The sequence below is a fragment of the Lissotriton helveticus genome, chromosome 2_2 (assembly GCF_964261635.1).
Source record: "Lissotriton helveticus chromosome 2_2, aLisHel1.1, whole genome shotgun sequence".
Classification (NCBI taxonomy): Eukaryota; Metazoa; Chordata; class Amphibia; order Caudata; family Salamandridae; genus Lissotriton; species Lissotriton helveticus.
Genome location: NC_136060.1, coordinates 149842094 through 149855179, shown reverse-complemented (window position 1 = coordinate 149855179; position 13086 = coordinate 149842094).

Sequence of the window (13086 nt, the reverse complement as noted above, 5' to 3'; positions counted from 1 at the left end):
TGATGCAAAATAAGGAGTAGCAAAATTTGCTATTCCTTATTTTGCAATTGCACTGAAGGATTTGCAAATTTTGTGACTACTTAAATGAAATGTATCAAACAAAAAATATGTAAAAAATGACATTAAGGATTTGGAAACTATTGTGGTAAATTGGTGGTAATTTGTGAATTCTTTTCAAAAAGCTTTTTTTCAAAAAAACAAAAGGTGCCATATGACGCCAACACATGCCCTTAGGGCATGTATGTGTGCCATATGCCCCCAAATTTCTTTTTCAGGGGTGCAGCAGGGTGTTCTTGAGACACCCCTGCACCCTTGGAAAAATTCCTAATTTGTGATGAGCAAATTGCTAATCGCAAATTAAACCTTCATTTCTATGAGCCTCCTAGCCCATGGAAATGAATGGGTAACTTGCAATTAGCAATTTGCTCATTGCAAATTAGGAATGGTAAAGAATTGCTATTTATTCCTTAAAATTCGCTATTTAGGAAATGCAAAATAGTTTCATGCTACATATGGCGGTTCATCTGTAACAAGATAAGAAGCTTAGGGATAGATTTATGATGACTGGTGCATCACCAGGGATGTGTCAGTCATCCTGCGCCGCTGTTCCGCCACCCATGGTGTGCTGCATTTAGAATACGGGGCATCATGGGGCAAAAATGGCACAGATGCGTGACGTATCTGTGCTGTAAAGGTAGTGATTGCTGGAGTTGTATCGCAAGTGCGATGCAGCTCAAGCAAGGCTCAGGGGTGCCCCATCTCCACAATATTGTGTCAAGACCTATGCCTGCTTAAAGCAGGCGCAGGGTTTTGACGAAGCTTTCTCCTATCTGATTGTAAATACGGCACACCATGGGTGGCAGAGTAGTGGTGCACGTTAACTGGTGCATGCCTGGGGATGTGCCATTTAACATAAATCTGCCCCTTTACATTTAAGTATGTGCAGGACACACAGAGTCGGTGAGGCTTATCCAAGGTTAAGAAGAGATGAGTCCTGTTCACTGAAAATTTAGACATAGTCTTCACCTGCTCAGCATTGCTGGACATGGCTAAATAATAGCTGCAAAATATTACTCTTGTTAAACAATTTTACTATTATAATCTCTGAGATTTGTCTCTTACTCTGCAACATCTCATTGTTGTTATCTTTCTTTAAAGATAAAGACAACCTCAACATGAGCGACAATCTGCAATCAGTTGATTTTGACCTCATCATTGAACTTGTAATTGAAACATCAGTGGATGTTGATCCCTTGGATGATTTAAATCCTGAGGATGAAGAAGAGCGTGATGAGGATGCAGATTTGTCCGAATTATATGACATAGGATGGGAAGCTGACCTGCTTGAGCCTATGGAAATATAAACATTTATTTTTAAAATGTATAATTAATAAAAAGTAAAAAGGTAAACCGTTTAATTTAAAAATAAAGACACCTTCAAAAGCAGGTTATGTGTAGTGTCTTCAATAAAATATTAAAATATGCTCATAAAATTAGATCAGATTCACATATAAAATAGCACAGGTAACATAAATATAAATGTCATTTCTTTTCTGCTATTTCTGTATTGTAAATTTGCAAGGACTAAAAAATCTTCTATTTAAAATGTCAAGTAGTGTGTTAAGTTTTTGATCACTGTTATTGTTTTACTGTTTGGTAATAATGGTTAATAACATTTTTTATTATATTTTACCACAGATTCAACTGCAGATCATTTCAAGATTTCACCATGCCAACAATAGAAAGACAGAGAAAGGCTGCAGAACGTCAAAGACAGCAGGTGAAAGAAAATAAGCAGCAGTCCTCTAACAAAAAGATTTGTCAAGTCACGAAGAAAGCACCGGGTAAGAGCACAAAATATTTCATAAGAAATATGTGTAGTAAAAAAAATATTACTACAGAAAATGTTTCAGTCCATAAAACGAGAAGGAATTCAAATGGAAAGGAAAGGCCAATCAAAAATGTTACTGCTAGAGCAAGAGATAACTCTGTGCATGATAGTAGAAGGAAACAACAGTTTAGGGAGATTCGTAAACGAATGTTCCGCAACAGGATAATTGGCAATTTGTTAAAAAATATTAAGAAAGGTCAACAGAAACTGGTTTTTTATAAGAGAAAAAAAAAAGTTGAGAAAGTTATTGATCAGGCATTTGAAATTAAACGTAAGTTATTTATTTTGATAATCAATAGAATTAGGAAGCTAAACAAGGTAATTTATGATTTCAAAAGAAATAGTAGATGGAAGAGAATAGTTAATCGTAGTAATTTTTGTGAAGTTTTTTCTGGAGAATGGATGCATAGTTCAAGCTGTGAGGCATTTTTTAATGAGGAGAGTTATTTCCAGGATAATGATTTGGTGCATGCAGTTGACACCAGTGGTCGTGCTTATGAAGTGAAAGATGGTTGTCCAGTTGAAAAAGAAAAACTTGTGACAACAGAGGCAGAAGAGGTGTTAGGTAATGAGGTTTTAGGAAGACGTGCTAAGGGTCCTGTGTACACCTGGAAGTGTAGTAGTATTTGCAGTGTGCGACAGGATTCCATCAATTTGCTTTGTGATTTTGTACGGTCATTTAATAAGAAAAGTTTGAAGCAGAAAATAAGGTTGTTGCAAGAATTAGATCCTTGCAGAGTAAGAGAAGTGACAGGTTTGCATGGTCATTCACTGGCTTGTCTTTCCAGGAGAGTATGCCAGAGTGTTTTTCATCATTTCAGGATGCTAGCAGTGCATCATAATAAAGTGAGGAAATTAGTTAGAATGTTGTATTATGCTAAGAGTCCAGCAATTATGCTTAAACAATTATGCGCTGCTCTTTTGCATGGTTCTGAAATAGATGTGAAGAATATATGTGAAGAAATTGAGTTTTGTTACTTTGGAAGTAAAGAGGAGAATGTTGAAATTGAGCAAGAAGAAGAGGGTCATGTGGAAGATAGTGTACAGGTTTCCAGTACAGATAATTTCCAGAGGGAAATTGCGACGTTTGAGGTGAAATCAAGTGAGAGGCCTAATTTCACTTGTGTGTGTTGTCGACGCACTTATTATAAGAATCAGACTAAGTTAGTGGATTTATATGCAAAAAGTGAAAGGGAAGATAATAGTGAATGGAAGGATTTCGCAACATACTTGATGGTAGAAAATTGTTTTGATTTGGGATTGGATCAACGTGTGTGTACTTATTGTTGTTGCAAATTAAATCAAAACCAGATGCCTGCTAGAGCAGTTCATAATAATCTGGAATTGGTTGAGATTCCTTCTGAATTGAAGGATTTAAATACTTATGAATCTATTTTGATTCAAAGTATCCATCCCTTTCAGGCTATTGTAAGAATGGAGCCAAAGACAGGGAAATTGCCTCCATCAGATTTACAGAGAGGATTAAAGGGAAGAGTTGTTTATTTGCCTCTAGATTTGAAGAAAAACATTAACACAATTGGAGTAGAAAAAGTGGAAGAGGAACCTCTGGTTATCTTAGTTAATGGGGTTCCGACAAAGAATAAGAAAATATGGCAAGATTTAGTAGATGTTAGGAAAGTTAAAAAGGCAACATTGTATTTGAAAAAAAATAATAAATACTATAAGAATGTATATGTTGCAGAAGAGGAAGTAAGTGAGGAAGAGGATAGCGATTTGTGTGCTGGTCAAATTGAGAAAGTAGAACCCTCTACTAGTGAAGAAATATATGAACATTATAGTGTTCATCCTTTGCATTCCAAGGAAGTCATGGGGAATGCTATTGAGTTGTTTCAAATGAAACAAGCCAAAGGGAGTCCCATTAGTGTTTGGGAGGAAAGTTTGGAAGCTCGGTGTTTCCCACAGCTTTTTCCAACAGGTCAGGGAGGAAGATATGATGAGCGACCTCATCAAATTCCTGCTTCTGAATACCGGACTTTGCGATTGTATGCAGGAGATGCTAGGTTTCGACAATGCATTCCCTATTTGTTTCATCTCCTGTTTGAAAGCGATCTGTCTGGACTGTCATATGCAGTGAACCACATCTTGAAAAGTGGTATACACATGCAAAACATCTCGGCAAGTGACTTTATGGATAAAGTCAATGTCCAAGACAGTATTTTGGATTCTCACCTGATTAATCTCATGGCGTGTCAGCGTGGTACTAATGAGTACTGGTACCGTCGTCATGGTGATTTAAAATGTATGCTGAGGAACTTAGGTACTCCCACATGGTTCCTCACTCTGAGCTGTGCCGAGTATGGCTGGGAAGACTTACTTGAATTTCTACGAGAGGCAAATGCTAACGTAGATAACATCGAATTCAAGACACCCGGAGAACTGTGCTCTTTGGATCCAGTCAATGTATGTAGGTACTTCAATCATAGATTTGAAGCTATGATGTCTTTCATCATGAATAAGAAGAATCCACCTCTTGGAGAGGTGTTGGATTTCTTCTGGAGAAAGGAGTACCAAGCAAGAGGTGCTCCTCATATACATATGTTGCTGTGGATCAAGGATGCACCTAAATTTGGAACGGATCCAGAAGACTCAGTGATGAGTTTCATCCAACAGTATTCTACGTGTGCTGTTCCAAACGCAAAGGAGAAGAAAAGCCTAAGAGAAAAAGTTCTGCGTTTCCAAAGCCATCGATGTGGAAAGTACTGCCGTCGTAAATTCCGAAACAAGGACAAGTTCTACACCAAATGTCGTTTCGGTTTTCCACGACCGGTGATTTCTAAAGGAAGAGTAAACAGTTTGATGTCTTCGCTGCGACATAATGTCATGAAGAAATCACCTAAAAACACATACAATTTGAAGAGGAACGAAGAGTCCAAGTACATCAACGACTACAACCCGGTGATTTTGTCCATGTGGAATGCTAACATGGATATACAGTTTGTGGCTGATAACTGTATGGCTGTGGCTCGGTATGTGACGTCTTACATCACCAAAAAAGAGAAGACAGAATTGAAGGATATGTGGGAGGACATTTCCCATGAAAAGAGCCTCAGCAAGAAGTTGTACAGTTTCAGTCTGAAGATGTTGTCGCATCGAGAAATCGGAGCTTACGAATGCTCTGACCGGTTGTCTTCAGCAAGTCTCTATGCCAAGTCCAGGAGTATCGTTTGGGCGAGTCTTGGTCTTGCTGCAACGTGTAATCGAGTTCTGAAACCTGTGCGGGAAATTGAGTATTTGGCGGAAAAGGAGCCAAACAGTACCGACATTTTGAAGACCAACATGTTGGATACATATTATCCAAATAGAAGCAGTCAACTCGACAATGTTTGTCTGTATGAGGTTCTTCAAAATTACATATTCAAGAGGAACATCAAAGAAGATACTGAGAAAGGAGTGTATGCTGTAATAGGAAGTGAGGGATGTCTGGTCAAGCAAAGAAAATGCCACTTGGTAAACCATCGAAAATTGAGTGGCGAATCTCCTGAAAAAAAGGAGTTTTTCTATTTAGCACTTTTGCAACTTTTCAAGCCTTGGCGTGCAGAAGAGGAACTGCTTGGAGATTTCCTCTGTTACGAAGACTCTTTCAATGCCGCCAAGGAGACCATAGAATGTCCTGCTTTTCCCAAATATGTAGAAATGTTGAATGCGGAAATTGAGCAGGAAGCAACGATTGCAGCCGAGATTGCCAGAGACAGTTCTCAGGACAGTCAGAGTTCTGCTTCATTGAGTCAGGATCCACTAGGAGGACCTGTTATCGAAAATGAAGCTGCCACTGCCATGAATGAAGTGGAAAGAGCCATGGCACATGCTCAGGAGGATGCGGTTAACTTAGAAGAGTTGGAAAGACAACTCAACGTTGAGCAGAGGAAAATATATGACGAAGTTACCATGCAAATTGATCATGGATTAAGTCATGACAAGAAAGAGTGCTCATGTACGTCGTTGAAGCCTGTCCGACTGTACGTGAGTGGAGAAGCGGGAACTGGAAAAAGTTTCCTCATTAAAGCAATTTCATGCTATTTGCAGGAAAGGACAGAGTCATCGCTGTCTTGTGTTGTCACCGCTCCAACTGGACTGGCAGCACATAACATTAAAGGGATTACTTTACATCGTTTACTGATGCTGCCAGTGGAGCATGACAACAAATTACAATATCACAAGCTATCTGGAGATGCTTGTTTTGAAGTTTCAAGAATCTTGAGGAAAATGAAAATTCTTATCATTGACGAAGTAAGCATGGTTTCCAATGTCATGCTTGCCTTTGTGCATTTGAGGATGCAAGAAGTTCTCAAAACAGAGTATGATGTGTTATTTGGTGGCAAACACATCATTGTTTTCGGAGATCTTCTGCAGCTGACACCAGTGAAAGGGCAACCTGTGTTCAAAATGCTCACGCATGAAGATACCAGGAAGTGCCTAGGCAGCATTGGCAACGTCAATATATGGTTAAACTTCAATTATGCTGAACTGCATGAAAATATGCGTCAGGCGAAGGATGAAGTTTACAAGACTATTCTACAAGATGTTAGAATTGGAAAAAGTGACCGAGCATGGGAAAGAAGCTTTACATGCACGATTACTGTCAAATTTATATCCAGAACAAGATGTTGTGCCTGAGAATATTTTTCAGAAAATTACTGATAAGAAATCTGGAATATGTTTGATGCCAACTCTTGCAGAATGTGCCAAATTCAACAACAAAATGTTGCATTTAGAAAAGCAAGAGATTGTGAAACTGGAAGCTATTGACAGAGTAGAGCATATGGGATCAACAATTATTTTGTCTGAGAATCTGAAAACAAAATTGGATTCATTAGAGAAGAGTATATCTAAAACTGCAGGTTTTGAAAAGACTCTGAATGTGTGCTTGAACTGCCGTATAATTTTAAGAAGGAATTTACATGTTGAAAGAGGTCTGGTAAATGGATCAATGGGTAATGTTGTTGATTTTGTAAAATACAGAAATAGAGATGGAATTGAATTTTTAAAAATTAAATTTGATGGCATTGAGGAAGTACAGCTAATTGGTCGTTGCTCTGCTAGATTTTTGCTTGTAAAAGACTTATATGTTCGCCGTAAGCAGTTTCCTGTTTGCTTGGCATATGCGGTGACAATCCATAAATCGCAAGGTTTAAGTGTAGACAGTGCATTGGTGAATATTGGCAGTTCTGTGTTCAAGGAGGGTATGGCATATGTGGCATTGTCACGAGTTAGAACTTTATCGGGATTGTACTTGATTGAGTGTGATGTCACAAACATTTGTGCTGATCTAGATTGTGTTAAGGAATACAATAGGTTAAGAAGAGAGTATGCGCCACATTTGCCTCAGTATCCTTTGTTTGAGAAACGTGTGGTAGGCCGGAAACGAAGAAATGTGACCAATACTGGGGAGGTTGTAGCAAAAAGACGAAAAGTCGATGAACCTAAAATTACAAGCAGAAACAAAAAGGATTCTGTTGAAGATGTTGTTGGTTTTCAATTTGAAAACAGTTCTGGTGTCAACTGCTATGCTAATGTAGTGGTTAATGTTTTGTTTTCTCTAGAAAATGTAAAAGAAGAGATTGTGGTCAATTCTGATCAAAGATTTTGCAGTTTGTTAAATTCTGTGTTAGAGAAATGTAGCACTGATAGAAGAAACATAGAAAGTGTGTCTGAAATTCGAAATCTGTTAGACAGATGTTCAGGCCAAACACAATTCTCTCAAAATATTCAGCAAGATTGTCAGGAGTTTTTAATGTATATGCTTGATGTATTACATGCTGAAGGTGTAGATGTAGATCAGCTGTTTGGGCTTTCTTATCAATGGCAGCATGACTGCGAGAACTGTATGGTATCAAGTACTACTAGTGTAGACTCAGAAAGATTTATATATTTAACTTTGCCAGACAGTAAATCAGTCTCCTTTAATAAGCTAGTAAAAGCAGCTGATCACAACATGGAGTGTAGCCAATGTAAATCTGAAATGATGTCCACATTATTTATACGAACATATGGCCAGTATGTCATTTTAATGTTCCAACAATGTAGGCCTGATGGAACAAAATTGACAACTTTAATTACAAATTTTGTAGCTTCGCAGTTGTCAATATCAGGAAGGACTTTTGTAACTGCAGCAATTATATATCATGACGGCCCTTCAATAACATCAGGACATTACACAGCTTATTTAAAGTCTAGAAATGGCTGGTCATTCTGCAATGATTCTGTTTTAATTTTCAAAAAGAAATTGCCGTATGACCTTAAAAACTCTTACCTGGTGTTTTTAAAACCAAAATTTTAGGGAAATAATCTCGGGATGTGCTCTGTGGAATTTCAAGAAGTTCTAATGGCTCCTACACAATTTGGCCTTGAGGATAAGTGTAGTTCAGAGACATAACTTCTAACCATAGGACTGGACATCATGGAGAAATACGTGCACTTTGAATGAGTTCAGAAAAACTGTTTCTTTTTATAAGCTAATTGAAGCAGCCAATCAAAACATGGAGTAGAGGGAATGTAAGTCTGCAATGCTGTCTACTGTTTTACATTGCTTTGTGATTAAAAGTGATGTAGAGAATTAAATAATTGTAGTAGTCATAGAGGTAGTGTAAGTCTGCTTCATAGTAAGCAGTATCAGTGTCATAGGAAATGTAGAACATGACTGAGCAAGAAGGGGAAGATACTACTATTCCAGGATTGTGAAAATGATCTTCAACATTTTAATTCTGAAAGTTGCGGAAATGCCAAATGACGGGATTGGCTTACAAGAAATCCAAGAGTTATAAATGGCTCTGACCAGGTTTGGCCTTGTGGAAACTTGTGGTAGAGAGCAAGAAGTCATTTATTGCATGTAACGTGTTTTTAAAAACGATGGAGATTTTCTTTCAGAAAGTGGCGGGCTGAAAGTAATAACAGCACAAAAGAGTGTAAGCTGTTCATAGGACATCCTTGGACGTCATGGAAAGTAAGTTAACTTTAAGGAGTTCTGAATTTTCATTTCTTATGTTGTATGGGTTTTTTAAACACAATCATTTTGATTGTTTTTTTTTTTCCCCGCTGTTATATGATGAATACCTTCAAGTCACTGTTTTTAGTGAATTTTGATACATTCTGAGAACAGCAAAAATAAACCATTTAACATGTATAATTAATTCTGTACTATTTGCATTTATGATGTATATGTAGAACTGTGTAGGAGGCATGGAGAAGGTGAGGCTTCTGTAAGTGTCAAAGTTGTTGCATGCAATGCTGCACTTCTGCGTATTCTTTCATATGCTGGACTACATCTGCACAATGAGATACCTAAGCAAAGGAAACACAAGTGATGTGATTGTGAAATGAGCAAAATAAATTGCACGTATTTCATTTACATCACCTGTGTTTCCTATCATTACGAATCACATTATGCAGATCAAGTTTAGGTCTGTCCAGGGAAACATAGGAGGTTTGAACTTTGTTGAAGAGTGCAGTGGACATGACTCACTTTATTGGTAGACCTTCACATGTATTATCTCCTCTGTACTCTTCAACAAGTGTAAATCTCATCTGCAACCCTGAGTAGGCCTCACCTGAAACAAACCTCTGGATAGTAGACATCTTATTGGCATCCTGAAGCAATTATTTAAAATTTTAGTGTCTTGCGACACTTTTCTGAAACAACAGCAATGCAAAAGATGCACCATGTTTTAAGATAGGCCTCACTTCATCTGCATCAAGATACTGTTAGTTTAAAATGTATATCTTTAGGACTGTGTAGGGGGCCTGGAGAAGCAGAAGCTTCTGTAAGTGTCAAAGTTGTTGAAAAACTGTTTGTCCTTCAATCTTTTCCCTTGTCTTTTCTAATTTTTGAATACATTTTTTAATATTTTTCAAATGTTTGTTCTCTCTTTCACAGATTGAAAGTATAAAAACAAAAAGTGAGTAATTTAACGACAATTATAAGGTAAATATTTTGTACTGTTTTCGTTACATTTCTATCACATTTAACTACTATTAGTTCCACTGCTTCATTTCTTTAACCCTCAGTTTCCTGCCTTTGCTACTTCCCTCATTCCTTTCTCTATTACCTACTTACTCAACTCCTTCCACTCTTTTTCTCAGTCCCTCTCTTCTCATAGTTCCTCACTCTTGTTCACTCACTGCGTCTCTATTACTCTTAGTGTCTTTGACTGATCACTCTATCACTACTTGTTCATAATGCTTTCTCTGTGTAGTTGAAGCACACTAAGGGGAATATTATGAACACAGCCAATAAAATTATTGCTCTGTTTATTGGCAGAAAACTGGTGCAAAAGTGGTTTTAGTGGCAGTTTTCTGCCACAAAAGCAGCTTTAGCGACACATTTCTGCCAATAAAAGCTGCAAAACTTTTATTGCCTATGTTGATGATATGGCTCTATGTTAATTACATTTCTTTGCTGTTTCAATTAATCTTTTTCTGTTATTTTTTGTTTTCTGTTTTCTAATTTTTCTCTCTGTTATTCCTCACGTTTTAATCTTATTTTGAACATTCACTCACATTCTCCAAGAAACTCTTCTTTGTTAATGTTATACTCTCTTTTTTTTTCTTTCACTTCGTTATCTATTTTGTTTTTCACAATTATACCCTCTTCTGTCTTTTCTTCGGTAAATAGATCTATTAAACAGTATCTCTTCTTTACTCCCTATAGCTGTCTTTCTTTTAACATCACTCTCTGTTTCCTTTCCTTATACTTACACTTTTTTTTTTTTTTTAATTTTTTTGGTTAGCTCCCGGTCCGCGTACCGGGAAGCTAACCCGGAAGCGAACCAAAAGAAATAGAGCTTGCCAGAGTGCTAAACATTCTAGCAATTTTTTTGGAAAGGGAAGGTAGTTCTGAAAAGAACTTTTTTTAAATATTTTTGTTGTTTTATATTTTTTTTGTATTTTTTGAACATTTTTTGTTTTTTTTGAACGATTTTATATTTTTTGGGGGTTTTTTTGGGGGGGGGAAACAACAAAAAACAGGCGTTGAAAAGGGCTCAACAGGAGCAAAAAAAAATGACTGGGGGCGGTTAGGGCAATCATGGTGTTCATACGCCAGGTTGAGTGCATTGATGCTCATGTTGCCACAAGCTAATAATGCACGACAGTGCATACATAAGTGAATCATGTGCCCAAAATTTTCTTGAATATTTGGCACAGTTTCCCGTGCCTCTTCTGGTGTTAGAGAAACCGATATTGTTGGTCTGGCCACAGGAGTTGGTCTTGGATTGTCGTGCATATCCCTTAATTCCGCCCGGCTGTAATTTAGGGGATGTTTCCTCGTCATGTGCCTGTGCATTGTGTGATTTCCAAAGCTATATTTTTTGTCCGTCCCTCTGGACAATTGTTCCTTGCATATCAGGCAGGTGACATACCTCGCGTTGACTTTTTTTTGGCCACGAGGTATTGAAAAAAACTGCCAGATGAAACTGGCTTTCTTTCTGGAAACCCGGGGCAACTCTTCTAAAAATTGTGGTTCTTCTCCCTCCTCATCCATTTCTTCCTCTTCCTCCTCAGTGTTGGTCAGGACCTGGGGAGGTGGTCCTCTCTTCCCATGAGGAGGTGGTGGTGGTGGTGGGGGTCCACCAGCTGAAGCTACCAATGAAGCCATTTTCCAACAAGCAAAATAGGTCTTCCTCTCACAATGATGAAAGTCAGAGTGAGGAAAGAAGGAGGGGTTTTCATCATTTGGGAAAAAACAATACTTCTCAACCAATGAAAAGTGTTATTTTTAAGTCACCTGACCTAGCCTTCCATCATTATGAAACCAAAAGTGAAATGAACCAATGAAAAGTTTTATTAACAAGTCACATGACCTCTCACGCTCATGTTACGCGCTGCGGAACGCTCCCCGGTTAGCTTCCGGGTCGCTAAGCTTCGCGCCCCGGTCCGCGCCCCGGGACACTTCCGGGTGCGCTAACGCGATACGTCACAAGACGCATTTCACGGCAACGCGATACGTCGCGCTTTCGCGCCGCGGATCGCTTCCGGGGAGCTGCGTTTCGCGCCTCGGTCCGCGCCCGGGGCACTTCCGGGTGCGCTAACGCAGTACGTCATAAGACGCATTACGCGGCAACGCGATACCGTCACTATGTTGATTTCTTACCGGTTCGCGGACCGGGTCGCGGAATCAAATTGAGCTAACGGGAAGCTTCCCGGTTCGCGGACCGGGAGCGAAACAAAAAAAATATTTAAAAAAAATTATTAATAAACATATAAAATATATTTTTGGATTTAAAGAAGAATACATTTTACAGCTATAGATATTAGCTTTTAAAAAACCAATGAAATTCACTGAAAAAACCATAGGTTATAGACCATATATAGTTAGGAATTAGCATTTACAAAACCTTGAAAATTCACTGAAAAAAACATAGGTTATAGACCATATATAGTTAGGAATTAGCATTTAAAAAACCTTATTTTACTCACACAAAACCATTGAAATTCCATATATAGTTAGTTGTACTAACTATATATCGCGCACCCGCAATCCACTGCTGATCATGTCACATATTACATCATTCATGACATGGTCAGTGACATCACTGATGACATCTCAAATGACATCACTGATGACATCACTGATGACATCTCAAATGACATCACTGATGACATCACTGATGACATCTCAAATGACATCACTGATGACATCACTGATAACATCTCAAATGACATCACTGATAACATCTCAAATGACATCACTGATGACATCTCATTTGACATCAATGGTCACATCACTGATGATATCATTCATGTGACAATACAATGCATCTCCTCACACTTTAATATAACCTCTGTTACACCCAGTGTTAAATACAGAATATATTTTTTTAAACAATTGACACACCAATACTAGTTACTACATACGCACTCACTGATTCCTACGTCTACACACACATTCACTCATTCACCCATACAATCATTCATACATACAATCACTCATCTTTACAACACTATCATATGCACTCATACACCCTATACAGACACTCACACTCTGCCACTCATCCTTGGAGTTACTCACACACCTAGTCAGTCCTGTAAAGAATCAATCACACTTCCATTTTCTAATCTATACAGTTAAACATAGAGTACCTTACATTTTCAAACATATTCTAACACATACTTACTCTCTTATAAATCATTGATACAAGAACACATTGATCTGCACAGAGTCACACATCTCCCAGCCAGCC